General features: G+C 38.7%; 1 protein-coding gene across 3 annotated transcripts in view; it reads right to left on the reverse strand.

Annotated features, from left to right (window-relative positions):
* LOC132104074 (glutamate receptor ionotropic, NMDA 2D-like) overlaps nucleotides 1–15,167 on the reverse strand; it is a 105,016-nt gene extending 89,849 nt beyond the window's left edge. The window contains exons 1-2 of one of the 3 annotated variants that reach the window (XM_059509279.1): nucleotides 14,948–15,167; nucleotides 5,284–5,416 (exon numbers count right to left, since the gene is read on the reverse strand). The gene's annotated coding sequence lies outside the window, so the exon portion shown is untranslated. Of the gene's footprint in view, nucleotides 1–5,283; nucleotides 5,417–8,622; nucleotides 8,735–14,947 lie in introns of those variants that run through there. The other 2 variants (XM_059509280.1, XM_059509282.1) reach the window with 2 other exon arrangements.
* Between the last annotated feature and the right edge of the window lie 491 nt (nucleotides 15,168–15,658).

Below are 15,658 nucleotides of genomic sequence, written 5' to 3' on the forward strand. Positions count from 1 at the left end.
TGTCAAGGTAACTGAAGGGCGAAATAAGAGCTACTCGTCGCTTAACAAGCAAGTTCTTCTCAGTGTGGTTCAGCTTGAGGTACTAGCATAGGTGGCAATAAATTTGTGGAGTTCTGTATACGACTGACTGACTCTAAGAAATTGACTGGCTTGGAATCAGTTCTCCTCATGACTTGCCAGCATGCATATAACTTGGCATATCCTAGAAAAACATGATCCGTTCACAAAGCTAACAAGGATTTATAGCCTTTTTTAGTCACAGGTATTCTACTTCCGAAATTACACTCTTTTCAAAACAGCAATTTGTACTTCTGCAAATGTCTAAAGCTAAGTACAGTGCTTTGACAAGCACTGGTTGTGCTTTTGGTAACCGCAGAGCAACCTTTTTGTCAAAGAAAAAAAAGAGCTTTACTCACAGCTCTGGAAATTGCTGCCTCTTCAGGGCTTTTTCATGTTAATAATGCACTTTTGAATAATATTTATTCTCTAAAATGACATCTCTGGGATCATTCATTCTTCAGCTGTGCCCCCATCCCTCCACCTCACGAGGATTTAACTGCAGGTAAATTTACAGCAGCACACTTTTATCAGTCTTGAATGACTATAAAAATCGCTCAGTGTTCATTCATTCAGTGAACCCCTATAAAAATTCCGGTATGGCACTGTAGCATCTGTGTGGGGGGTTTCGAGTAGCTTGCTAATTTCTTCTTACATGTGCAAGTTGCTTGTTGGGGGAAAAATAGAGGGCTGAACAGATGGTCACTTGTTCAGATCATAGGTCTGCAGTGCAATGCTTTCCAGAGAAAAGCACTCATCTGAAATGACTCTTTTGGGGGGAAAAAGGAAAAATAAATAAATATATAAGAGATGATAATCCGGGTAGCCCCATGTCATGCATCATCATCTGAAAAAGCCCACCATGAACTTCTTCCTTGCGATTTTCAATGTCTGGGCAGTATTGAATGCAGTATCTTCACAATCAAAGCCTCTTTTTTTGTGAAAGACCTGGATGTTGTGAAAGCCGCCATCCCTGCAGGTCTTTTTTTTGTTGTTGTTGCTGCAAGGGATGTGGGTAGATCACTGTCTGCGTTGCGCAGCGCTGTCTAACATGCACTGGTCTGTGATTTGGACATGGTGATGAGTTATGGTGGAGTCCACGGTGTCTCATCTAACAGCACGAGCCCTTCATCATTCACAGCTCATGGTGCAGGTTTTTAAAGACTTCTCTGGATGCATTCAACAATTTCTTCAAAACCCATTTCTTTCTGTAACATTCAGAATGAAATCCATTATATATACTTATATATATATATATATACATACACATATACACACACACGCACACATTTTAAAAATAGAGGTGCCAGGGTGAACTGAAAAGCAATTTTAGCAGCAAGGCCATAGAAGAACCATTTTTGGTACCCCAAAGAAACCTTTAGTGAAGAAGAAGAATCTTTTCCACTTTGTCACTCTTAAAAACAAAAGGCTCCTTCTTGGCATTTTCTTTGTTTATTTTTGAATCTTTAATATTAATGGATTAGAAAACGATTATTTTAAAATTGTTAAAATTACAAAATCTCTAAGAATATTTCACTGAACGGGAATCAAAAATGGTTCTCCTATGACACAGCTATTAAAAACCCTCTTTAGTTAATTCAGGTACATTTATTTTTAAAAGTGATTTTGTGCAAAGGGAAGGTTCCCAGAATGTTGAAGTTTCTTCATGGAAGAATACTTTCCAACAAAGAATCATTTGAAAACTAATTCTTATCAATGAACGGCAGGCCTTAATTTAATCCAGTGGAATTTATTGGTTTGTGAAAAGTGGGTGTTACTTATAAGAATGGGGCCAGGTGGAAGCCGTCGAAAAATAAGAGGAATTGGCAGTATCAAATAAAAAGAAGTCATTACGGAGATGGAGCAGGTTATTACATTTTGATGAAATAATACAAATAAATAAACAAATTTTTTCCCTTTTGAATATCATGCATCAATGAATCATGCAAAATGTAACCATTGATGTCTATCAAGCAAGTAAATAAGGTCAATTCTGATTTCATGTCGACTTTAACAAAGATGGATCCCACTGCCCTTTCCAACAGTTCCTATTTCACAGAGAATAAGACTATATGTGGTTACAATACAGAGTTCAGAGTGATATTATTGTACAGTACAATGCAATACATGAGAAAACGTCCACCCACAAATGTCACTCCAGAGTTTGTGTAGGTCACCACAGTCACCCGCACGCAAGTTTTAATGACATAATATGCAATATCTTTAAACCCTGTTGTTAATTACTTTGGATAATTAGCAGAGCAGAGACCCCATTCATTGAATACATTACAGAGAGGAACCTTGACGTAATTTGTCATCCCGTTGGTCTTGCTAGTGCAAAAGGGCACACACACGAGTGCTCTCTAAGCCATCCAATAACCTTCTCTGTGGAAAAGGATTCTATAGTGAGGTGTTATCTTTGGATTCACAATCAAGCTGAAGATCCCCTCCCACAAAACACATCCTCTTAGCTACACATTGCACAACCTTGACCCAAAAGAAAGGAGAAGAAAAGTGAAGAAAAACAAATTAAATTCTGTCAAGACGAACTGCTTTTCACGGCACTGCAGGGCCCCTGTTCTGACAGAGATGGAATTTCATGCAGCTAAAGATGGCTTCCTCTCACTCATGCCCAGCCTTGTCCCTCGCAACAGGGGTGACACTCCGTGTGCTACACACTCCTAAAAAATACTAATTCATATGCCGAGGTGCCAGTCCGCTACAGGGGACCTCCATCCCCATTGCAACAGAAACTAACTTCAGAGTTTGTCTTGACACAAAAACCCATCTTTACAGCGTTAAAATTAATATTTAATCACACATTTGTTTTGAATACGATAATGCCATCAATCGCACATTTGTTTAGCGTACAATAATTGCATCATTAGTTCTCTTTCAGAGGCCCACCTTCATGAAACGACATCTTCATTCAGTTTTCCACACAGTTCGACAAGTTCACCAGCGCAAGGAGTATGGAATTGCAATTTATTGCACCACAGACACATTACTTCAAGCATATTCTTCAAGAGCATGTCAGCAGATTGTACCTGAGAATCAGCAAGCCCCGAAGCACAATGAAGTTATAGGAGGCAAAATATAACATGATACATTGTTGGTAAAAGAAAATCTCAGTTGATGCACTGGTGCGATCTTTTGTATCAAGAAAAGGATGACGTGATGAAAAAAAAGTATTGTTGTAAATGAGGTGTTAAAAAAAAAGAAAAAAAAGGATGTTACAGTATCTGTGAAGCTCCAAGCATCCAAGCATATGAATCGACACGTGCCGGCCAGCTCTGCTGTATTCTGCAACAAGGGGAAAATAATCAACAGGCATCACTGTGACCTTGTTTCCAGTGTTCTTAACAACCATTTGGCTAATTAGATGTAGACGAGGCTAGGGAAATGAGGGCGAAATTCAGCATGGCTGTATTTTACAGGAAATTACAGACTGCAAAAGGTGAAAGAGGTTGCGAGCTAAAGGAAAGAGTGAAAGCAAAATATATAGGCCACAGACAGGGAGGAACAGACATGACATAAAAAAAAAAAATCTGGGAGCGAGACAGGGGGAAAGAAACCATGAGAGGAGGAACAAGAAATATGAGGACAGCCAAGGACAGTAGGAAAAAGGTCTGATACAGGGAAGAAAAACAAGCAAAAAAAATGCTATAAGTATGCTAACAAAACTCTTTTTCCTACCTTTCGTCTTGCAAGTGTTTCCTGTGTTTTTCACCAGGGCTTAAATGGATTCAGTATTCCTTCTTCTGTTTTTTTTTATATTGCAGTCTCATTTGCCTGAGCTAATGAGCTGATATTTAGCTGGCTCAGACACAGGCTCTTAAAGAGAGCTGCTGGGAATTGCAGGCCAGCCGGGGGCCTCAGGGCCCACTCCACCACGCAGATTGGAACTCTCACACAGATCTGATACAGGGTCAGTCACTGGTTTTCAAACACTATATCATTTCAATTTTAGCAAAAAATGCACTCAACCACTTTCAGCACATGTTGAGATTCCTTGCATAGCTGACATTAAAGTATATCTGATAAATAGTCATAAACAGTGTAACTCACTTCAGGCTTTAATGAACATGAGCTTTTTTTTTTTCTAAAAATGCAACCTTTAATTAAAACTGGGTCAATCTCACAAAATCTAGAACATGCCTAATTCATATTTCAAACCAAAATGGAAAAGGAATAACATTTTGCATACATCAAATTATAAAAAATCAAAAAAACAATTTCAAGGCAACGCCCTAATGCTTATATCTAATGAATGAATTAATCAATTAAACTCGTTAAAAAGTACAACAGAAATTATATATTTAATGTATATTGCATATGTATTAATAAAATTACAAAAGAGATATAGTTCTTAAATATATATAAATAAATAAATATATAAATAAATAATATATATATATATATATATATATATACACACACACAGTACGGACCAAAAGTTTGGACACACCTTCTCATTCAAAGAGTTTTCTTTATTTTCATGATTATGAAAATTGTAGTCACACTGAAGGCATCAAGGGCTATTTGACCAAGAAGGAGAGTGATGGGGTGCTGCGCCAGATGACCTGGCCTCCACAGTCACCAGACCTGAACTCAATCGAGATGGTTTTGGGGTGAGCTGGACCACAGAGTGAAGGCAGAAGGGCCAACAAGTGCTAAGCATCTCTCGGGGAACTCCTTCAAGACTGTTGGAAGACCATTTCAGGTGACTACCTCTTGAAGCTCATCAAGAGAATGCCAAGACTGTGCAAAGCAGTAATTAAAGCAAAAGGTGGCTTTTTTGAAGAACCTACAATAGAATATGACATTTTCAGTTGTTTCACACTTTTTTGTTATGTATATAATTCCATATATAATTCCACATGTGTTAATTCATAGTTTTGATGCCTTCAGTGTGAATCTACAATTTTTATAGTCATGAAAATAAAGAAAACTCTTTGAATGAGAAGGTGTGTCCAAACTTTTGGTCTGTATTGTATATTATAATCTAATAAGACATTATTTAAAATCATAATATTTGTGAAGAAATTCCAACACAGCGGAAATTACTACATGATGAATTTGATATGAGCGAGTACTCCGTTCTGGTCGTAAACTGTAGATTTTTAGCAACGGATGTGGTCAAGTATAATAACAACAAAAAGGGCAAATGTTTCATTACATGAAGGAAGAATTCAACAAAGAAAGCTGTAAAATGACAACATTTACCACATCAGGCCACATCACTGCAATCTCCAAGGCTGCAGTCGATCATGGGGCTGTCGAGTATAATAGAACTGTCCCTGATGACATCTACTAGTTATCTGTGGTGTGTGTGGGCCACACTGTGCCATTCATATTTCTGATGAGAAAAAAAATACACACACAAACACACACACACATAAACATACATATAGTTAGATCTTCGCTGGAGACCGAAAGATTAAAAAAATATGACTTAGGATCAATGTATTTTTAATCAATAAGGCTGTATTTTAAAGGTTAGGTTTGAGGTTGTAGTATAGCTTTATGTTTGTTACCCTGATGCAAGTTAAACCGCACACTACACATGTTACTCTCCTTACAGGGTTGACACAATACCCAAATTGTAGTAGTTCAGTACACATACCACACTGAGACTGCATGTAACAAATTTCCACAGCAAAATCTAGTAATATTATACACTTCATTTAAAAAAGTTAAATTAAACAAACAAACAAAAAAATTGGCTTTAGGCATTTCTAATAAAAATATGACTAATAATAAAACAAGGAGAAGGAAATAAATTAAGAACAGCAAGTGATTTTCATGACAATACTGTTGTTTGGTTAAAATAACAACATTAGCACTACATGCTGCACAAACAGATCCAATATTTTACAGAAATCCCATTTTTGTGTGTAAGTGCTCTTCACAGATCATGCAAATACATTCACATGACAAGGTTCAAAAGCAACTTGGTAGAAAAATACCAATATTTTTGAATCCCTATTTCCCACTGTAATATGATCTACAACCCGAATTCCGGAAAAGTTGGGACGTTTTTTAAATTTTAATAAAATGAAAACTAAACGAATTTCAAATCACATGAGCCAATATTTTATTCACAATAGAACATAGATAACGTAGCAAATGTTTAAACTGAGAAATTTTACACTTTTATCCACTTAATTAGCTCATTTAAAATTTAATGCCTGCTACAGGTCTCAAAAAAGTTGGCACGGGGGCAACAAATGGCTAAAAAAGCAAGCAGTTTTGAAAAGATTCAGCTGGGAGAACATCTAGTGATTAATTAAGTTAATTGATATCAGGTCTGTAACATGATTAGCTATAAAAGCTTTGTCTTAGAGAAGCAGAGTCTCTCAGAAGTAAAGATGTGCAGAGGCTCTCCAATCTGTGAAAGACTGCGTAAAAAAATTGTGGAAAACTTTAAAAACAATGTTCCTCAACGTCAAATTGCAAAGGCTTTGCAAATCTCATCATCTACAGTGCATAACATCATCAAAAGATTCAGAGAAACTGGAGAAATCTCTGTGCGTAAGGGACAAGGCCGGAGACCTTTATTGGATGCCCGTGGTCTTCGGGCTCTCAGACGACACTGCATCACTCATCGGCGTGATTGTGTCAATGACATTACTTAATGGGCCCAGGAATACTTTCAGAAACCACTGTCGGTAAACACAATCCGCCGTGCCATCAGCAGATGCCAACTAAAGCTCTATCATGCAAAAAGGAAGCCATGTGTGAACATGGTCCAGAAGCGCCGTCGTGTACTGTGGGCCAAGGCTCATTTAAAATGGACTATTTCAAAGTGGAATAGTGTTTTATGGTCAGACGAGTCCAAATTTGACATTCTTGTTGGAAATCACGGACGCCGTGTCCTCCGGGCTAAAGAGGAGGGAGACCTTCCAGCATGTTATCAGCGTTCAGTTCAAAAGCCAGCATCTCTGATGGTATGGGGGTGCATAAGTGCATACGGTATGGGCAGCTTGCATGTTTTGGAAGGCTCTGTGAATGCTGAAAGGTATATAAAGGTTTTAGAGCAACATATACTTCCCTCCAAACAACGTCTATTTCAGGGAAGGCCTTGTTTATTTCAGCAGGACAATGCAAAACCACATACTGCAGCTATAACAACAGCATGGCTTCGTCGTAGAAGAGTCCGGGTGCTAACCTGGCCTGCCTGCAGTCCAGATCTTTCACCTATAGAGAACATTTGGCGCATCATTAAACGAAAAATACGTCAAAGATGACCACGAACTCTTTAGCAGCTGGAAATCTATATAAGGCAAGAATGGGACCAAATTCCAACAGCAAAACTCCAGCAACTCATAGCCTCAATGCCCAGACGTCTTCAAACTGTTTTGAAAAGAAAAGGAGATGCTACACCATGGTAAACATGCCATGTCCCAACTATTTTGAGACCTGTAGCAGAAATCAAAATTGAAATGAGCTCATTTTGTGCATAAAATTGTAAACTTTCTCAGTTTAAACATTTGCTATGTTATCTATGTTCTATTGTGAATAAAATATTGGCTCATGTGATTTGAAAGTCTTTTAGTTTTCATTTTATTAAAATTTAAAAAACGTCCCAACTTTTCCGGAATTCGGGTTGTATAAAATCTGTTGTCTTCATTTGATGCCTAATTATGGGATGAAATTAGACTCAAAATTATTGATATTTTTGCGTGCATCTATTAATGTACTACATCAATTTTATATATGTATCTTATGAACCACAAACAAATGCCTTTCAATTTGATTCGGGATTAAATGATTGTGCAGTGATTTGTACATATACAGACATGTTTGCGAATGAAAATGTTCAGTTCTGCATTAATATATCATAAACTGCTCATGCAAAAAGGAATTCATGCATATGTGGATCGGGTGACACGCGTGCACTAATTGACGTCTAGTTCAAGTCGATCTTGTTCTGTTTATTTGGATTTTGAGACTTCATTTTCACAGTTTTCAGCATTTCACGTCCCACGCACACACAACTACTAATGAACAAGGCCCAGTGCAATTCATTAACGTGTACACGATTTGAAAAATTTGCGAATGTGCGTCACTACACTGAAACAAATGCTTTTCAACCGGTGTCTGCAGAGTTAAGAATTACATTAATGTGCAGCATTTTGTTCAAATAGAGAGATATTTGTGAATACAAATGTTAGTCTTTTCACGTCGCCTGATCCACAAATGCACATTTTAATCCCTACATGCACAAATTATGATAATGATAATTTAATACAAACTATAACATTTGTATATGTCTCTATTTGAACAAAATGCTGCACATTCATGTAATTCTTAACTCCGCAGACAGCGGTTGCACTGTTGCTTTTATCGCCTTGCTCTTTACCCACTAACAAATGCAAAATGGATGCATGCTTCATAGATAACTATGACTGCATCATTAATAAAATTAGCCGCACCCATTAATGGATTCTGCAGCTAGATTAGAGATGCCATTGAACCTGGAACAGTGCCATCAATGAGTGTTATATCTTTGTTATGTTTGGCTGTAACATTAAATTTACTGATGGTCTGCCAGAAGCCTACCATCTCGGTTCGACGACCTGAAGCGATAACTTTCCTGGGCATCAGTGGAGCGGCTCATCTCGCTCACTGGTATATGAAACTGGCAGCTGCTCAACTAGAATTCCTATAAACTGAGATTTGTAAAAACCCAAATCACAAAGCATTCACTAAATGGACATAAACATGAAGAAGACAAGATTTGGCACAATCAGTATGCACCACAGTGTCTTCAAACAAAATGAATCTAGCTCAGACTTTAGTGATTGATGTGCTCTCCACTTTAAGCCTTGATTGACTGATGGCATTAGAGTGAGTAAAGCATGTTAAGATAAAGCCAACGTGGGTCACTCAGAATTCCAGCTGTGGTCTGAGTTTCTTGCAGCTTCACTTCACTGTTGATATAAAAGTCATAACCATAAATTCAACCTTCATATAATCTCTGTTTTCATCCTGCAATCACATCCTTGTTTTTGAAGTCTTGTTGTCTTAATGCTGTCTCAAAAAAATTGCATCTCCAAGAATATTGTCCACATGCATCAACTAAAAACAACATAGTTCATGCACTTGGTATTCGTATTAGTCCCTGACCAGATAGCATTCCCAGACTCCCAGAAAAAAAAAAATTGTACACAAAAGACAAATCTTGGCCATGTCGAATATGACAGCGCAGTTCCCTGTTTGCCAATGCACTTAAATGAAGATGGTGGAGTAATGGTCTGGGCAGAAACATCTGGCTGTGATGCTCTAGTCTGAGAGCATTGTTACGGCTAGAGGCATTGTTAGTGCAAAGAGGACTAAAGTAATAAAATGGTTGATGATAAATAATAAACAGAAAAGCATTGACAACACACCTGAAGGCTTATTTCATTACACAAGGACCCTGCACTTTATTAGAGCTAATGAGAAACAATCCCAGGGTAAGTGTTACAGTTGAATGCTTCATAATCACTCTTCTCATCCTTTGATACTGATGTCATTGGATTTATCTGTCAAATGGGCTTCTTCATCTTCAGTACAATCACTTTAAGCGTGGCTTTGACAAGCAAACCGTATGGCTTCTGAATGCTAGCCTGACATATGTTCCAAGCTATAACAGGTTTAGGGAACTAGCTGGTAAGAAAGAAAAAAAAAAAAAAAAAAAGAGGCTTCCCAATTGTTTAGCACTTTATTTCTCTCAGCAATGTGATTAAAGAGAGAGCAAACAGGGACTTTTGTGAAAGTCTCATGCTTCTCTGGATTTTTCCTTAAAAGAAAAAAAACACAAACAATCTCAAGTGTCTCCTTTAGTATTTCAAAGAGAGCTCAATAATGTCACAAAATGCTCTCAGATGTACCCAGGAAGTCCGCCTTTAAAAAGCGATGATTTCATTATGAATTTTCATCAATTTCCTCTGAAACCAAATGATCTGAGCTACATCCAAATTCATGCATGTATGTATGTGTGTAACCTTTTCTTTGTAAAGTTATATTCAACTTCAACCACCATGACAACATAAAGCCTAAAATTACTGTAAAAATCAATTTAAACAGCTTTACAACCCATAAATTGGTCCCATTCCCTTCCAATGTAATCGTCTCACTGCAACCTTGATATATTTTTTTTCTTTTATAAAAAAATAAATAAAATTTAGGCTTAAATAATTTTGTGGTAATGAACATTATAATACAAATACTTTTGCTTAACTTGTACCTAAAATATAAATGTAAAAAAATCTGAGTCCCCTGAGCTCTGACAGAGCAACCTCCAAACAATAAAAATTTCCTATGGAAGTTTATTTTTTTTTTTATTTACCTCAGCAAAGAACACATTTACCATAAACATTAAAAAAACAGTCCTGTCCAAAACAAATTAGCCTCTTGCCATGAATACGTAATAAATTAATGCTTCCTCCTTGAGTTAAAAAATGAAAAGAGCAGAAAAAAAAAAAATCATCCATTACATCAAACACAAAGCTGTATCCCACTCAGGAGACAAAATAAAAATAAAAAAAAAACTTGCAAAGGTGAGGAGCTTAATTTGAATCATATCCCAAAGCCCAGTGGGTTGGAGGAGAGAGTGGAGCACCAAAGAGTAAATGTGACAGTAGCAAGCCATATTGCCCTACGCTGAAAATCCCATCTGTGGAGGCCCCTGGGATTTAATTTAAATTGCTTGCAGGGAGCCAGTTTCTGTCTCACTCTCTCAGGGGAAAGAGAAGGAGGGAATCCCTGCAAACCCCACCCTACCATCCTCCCGCCTCCACAAGATATCATGTCAGATTAATTCAAATCCAGGATGAGCTTGGCTAGCTTTGGTTTCACAGGCTCTGGACTCCAGAGCTCAGACTTCATCAAGCACAAATGCACAGATAATTTACAGCTGATTTCAAAGCCTGATGTTAACAGAGTGCAAAATAGCACTTCGCCCTCGTTCCATTCTCACTAATGTACTTACTTAGATGAGCAATCAAGCCCAGCGGAGAAAAGACAAAGACATCTTTCGACCAAATATCTCACCTGAGACGGGGGGACAAAACTCAATGGGAATAAAGTTCAAACTAAGGCAACATATGAGAGTAGTGCACTTTCTGGAATCAAACTAAAAATCAGATGAATAAATACATCTGGGGAGTCTCTGTTGGTATTAAGAAGGAAGTGTGGAGCTATCCATTCACAGTGATCAGAGCACATCGGGGTCTGGGCGAGATACAGAAAATGTCTGTTGCGCATTGGAAAAGACTGTGTTTAAATATCATGTCACTCTGTCACGGTACAGCGGGGGTCTGGGTGTTTTTTCTCAGCCAAATAAAGCAAAAACAGGAAATTGAATAGCTAAAAGGAAACCTGAAATACTAGTCGGAAATAGATGATACACTGAACTTCACTTCATTAAATGTTTAATTTCCATTTTGGGGGGATTCAACAATCAAGGGTTTGATTAAATTATATGCAATATGGTTATATTTGCACTTTCTGTGGCAGTCACAAGGTTGTCACTGAGTGGAACATAAAATGATGGAAGGCTTAAGCTATTTGGAATTGTGGCTTTGTTGCACCATTGACTTCCTGTCACATGCCTTTGAGGTTGACCTTGCGGAAGAGCCAAAACCATGCCTTGACAAAGTTGGATCGAAAATTAAATTATTGTTTTCTGAGAGTATCTTGGGAGTATGAATGACACTACAATTTGCATGTGGACAGGAGTTTATGAACAAAAGTAAAAATAAGGTGAAACCACATCACTGAGACAGTGACTTCCATTATTTAAAAGCTACATGTGCACAATGAGGGCTTCCAAAAGAGTTTGGTTCATCACACTGAGCATAATATCACTTAACTTAACTACATTTATTCTTGTTAGCTGCAAATGGACAATGTCTGTTCTCCTTGGTACATCTATAATGTTGAAATATGAAAGAAAGACAAATCTCCTCAGTTTCGCAGTGGGCCAGCCCCAGGCATCAGTAAGTTGAAATATATCACAGACATAAACATCTTGCACTTTATGTGCTTCAAAGCTAGCAGTTTGCTGCTTCAGCGTCTTTCCTGGTAGCATACACAGGGTTTTTCTAAAAGGAAAATGCCTGCTATTTCCAGATGCAGCCAGGGCCTGAGTTGTTCCTCCCAGTGATCTCACTGCTGAACAGTGTGAAGACAACATCAACAAACAGGAATCGTCAAGGAGAAAAACAGGAAAAGCAGGATGCAGAGCTGCTAAAAATCATTAGCACTCTAGTTCTCAGAGAAGCTGCGCTGCCAAGATTTCAAGTCTCACTTTGCATAGCGTAGTATACAAATCCTATGGTAACAAGTAATGCCGACTGGTACCATCCTCTTCATTTAGATTCAATTCCAGTGTTATATGCCTATGAGTTTCAGACCGTAGGAACTGAAGGATATAGAAGTTATTTTAACCATACCACGGTGAAAAGGTTTGACGAGCCTTTAATGGATCCACTTACAAAATTAATTTACCCGTCTCATCTTACTAGTTAAATAATAGACATAGAAATATTCAGTATCTTTGTGGATTTTAGAAGCCCATTTTTGGACACCTGTTGAGACATGTCGTGGAATATAGAGAGGCTAATAGCTTCTATATCTCTTTTTTGACATTTAATTAAGTTTAAAGGTCAAGGTAAGTCCTTCTGGGGGGTTTTCGGGTATGATTAAAATCTATTATTTAACTTACTACAGACTCAAGGCAAATACAGGTGTATTCTGTCGGGGCCCTGAAAAGAGTATCCACACCCTAATCCGGCAAAACACTCCTGTTCATCACACAATTAAATGATGTAATGGAAAATATAAGCACGTCACACAAGTGGTTTAAAATCTAATTAAAATTATTTGTTAAAAAAAAAAATATGTGATTTATTTTTTCAAATATGTCAAAATGTGTTATTTTAATTCAGTTCTGTCTTAAGATCAGATGTAGAGACCGCCCTGCCACAAAAAAATTAAAATAAAAAATCAATGATAATGTAGTCACATTTAAACTGCTCTGAAGTCTTGTGAAAAAAATATTAGTCAGTCTCAGTCTTGTATGCTGGATGATGTAACAGCTCTGATGCATAGACATGACAGGGCTGGACGTAGGAGGTGGCTCCTCAGAACAGCTGGGGTCTGGCAAGCACCAAATCCCATAGGGATGGGGCTTGAAAAGGCTAGGGGAAAGCAGGACGCAGTTTGGCTTCTCTCTCACTTTCTCCCTGGGATGTGCCTTTTCAAGACATCTAGGCCAGCTTCCTGTTGGTCAGTCGTCCCAAAATGCCCTCAAGCTGTGCTGTTTCAACTGAAGCATGTCAAGGTTTTTTTTATTTGTGTGTGTGTGTGTTTATATGGTGGGTGGTTATGTTCTTGGAGTCAACAACTATAACCTGGGGAGGACTTTGAAGCAGCAGCAATCTCTGAGACAGACCAAACGGTGAACCCCTCCTCCAGTATCACCGGCACCTTCCTGCCATCTTCAAAACCTGTCAGCCACCTTTAGGTGGCTCCTGCAAAAACCTGGCTTTCCCATGGGGAATCGTCTAAGACTGTCAAACGAACTCTAATGCCTCAGACAGGTCACCAGCACAACTTCAACGTTTAGGAAGGAGGTGGCTGAAGGCTTTGTGAAGTACTGTCAAATACACTGAGTACCCTATATAAAACCTAGACATTGAGAGCTGGGTGTGAGAAACGAGTAAAACAGCAGCGGCACCAAAAGTAATTGAACCTAGGACCCATATGACATTCATAGCAATCAAAGCATTCTGATATTTGCAGCAATGTTAAGCCCGCTGAACAATAAAAGTCAGCTTATTGCTCCTAACACATGCAGATTTCTTGGATCTTGATTGCCCAGTAACAAGTGGCACAAAAAAGGAGGCAATCTGAGCTACAAGAAAGAAAGCACCTCAATTAGGCTACTGAACTGGCACACTGGCTCTGATATTACAGACTTAATGAAATGAATTGGATTGGATTCTCGCGTTGGAAAAGCATTACATTCATTTAAAGACTATACTGTGACGTGTGACCTATTTTAATATGTTACACTTCTAAAACAAACTATATTCCTGTGAGTTTCAGCAATGACCCCATTACTGTGTTTTATATGAGGAAAAAACACGTTTTGAAAAAATAAAAAAAATAAAAAATAAACCTTTAAAATGTCGCGGTATTTTTGCACTTGCGGCTACACACAACATGACGAAAACTGATTAATCATTTGATCGCAACTCAAACAAAAAACACACAAGCAGAAACAAATGACTGCATTAAAACTGCAGTGTTTTCACATGAACGTTAACAGTCATAGGCCTATATAAGACTATTTATAACAGTATGTCAAGGAAATTCGCGCGACCACTTGTCAGACAAAACACTGGAATACGGAATGGCTGTACATACGTGCTCTCCTCCGTGGACTGCTGCTCTCGGGAAGGAAGCATGCTAGGATTTACCCATGTCTGTGAGATAAAGTTAAGACGCTATTCTTGAGCCCGTAGGGTAAGAGTCACTACTATCCTATATGTGCTTCGGATGTCTAGGTTATAGTCGGTTTAGTTGGACAGCGAGAGAGAGAGAGAGAATAGGGAGAGAGAGAGAGAGAGAGAGAGGGAGAGAGAGAGACCTTTCGTTATGTGCACGCGCATCAATGACAGAGGGGTCAAACCCCTCGCGCACCGGCCGGTTGTCGCCTATCCATCAAAGTGGATATGCGCACGAGACACAGGAGCGATCCGGCGCTGACGCAAAAGCGTGTCTCGCGCTTGTCCCTTTTGCCAATTTGAAGGGCACAAATCCGTTGAGGACTTGACCAAACACCCCACACGAAAGCAAAAAAACAAAACAAAAAAACAACAACCAGCATACTCACTGTTTTTCAGGATCCAGACGCTCTGCTCTCCCTGCGGCACTTCGTCACTTGTATATCCATTCCACTGCTGCCCATTTCCAAGACGTTTCCACCCAGTATGTTACAGTATGTTACTAAAAAGAAAAAGAAAAAGAAAAAAAAAACCGTACAAAAAAAATTGTACGCACACACAGTCTCGACCTCTCTTTACTCAGCCTGTCTACATGTTGCTGACTAGCCCTCTCCCACCCTCCTTACCTCCCCCCTCCCCTCTCTCTCTTTCTCACTCACTCAGTCTCTCTCTCCAGTTATTTTGTTTAAATTCAGTATATACGCCCCGTCACCTAGCAGCCTCTCTCTCTCTCTCTCTCTCTCTCTCTCTCTCTCTCTCGCGACACGTGTTGAATGCTAAACTTGCAGTTGTGGACGGTTGCAGGAATGTTTTAAAAGCGCCTGTGCACGCGCCGCTGGCTTATCACTATGCAATCAAGATAGTTATTATAGCCCGCTTCCTCACGCCTCCTCCCGTGCTTTAAATCCAGCCGGGATCGTTCCCGCTTTTTTCTTACAGACCAGGAGACGCAACTTAGCGTCTAGCCGCCAAAAAGGAGAGGCACCAGAGATATAAAACGCTTGATCATTACGACCAAACTGTTCTCTGACCTGGGATTATCCGTTGCTTGCTGTCATTGTGTTCCACAGAACGCTAGAAAAGTCATTTTTATAAATCGT

This window comes from Carassius carassius, chromosome 25 (assembly GCF_963082965.1).
Source record: "Carassius carassius chromosome 25, fCarCar2.1, whole genome shotgun sequence".
In the NCBI taxonomy this organism is placed as follows: domain Eukaryota; kingdom Metazoa; phylum Chordata; class Actinopteri; order Cypriniformes; family Cyprinidae; genus Carassius; species Carassius carassius.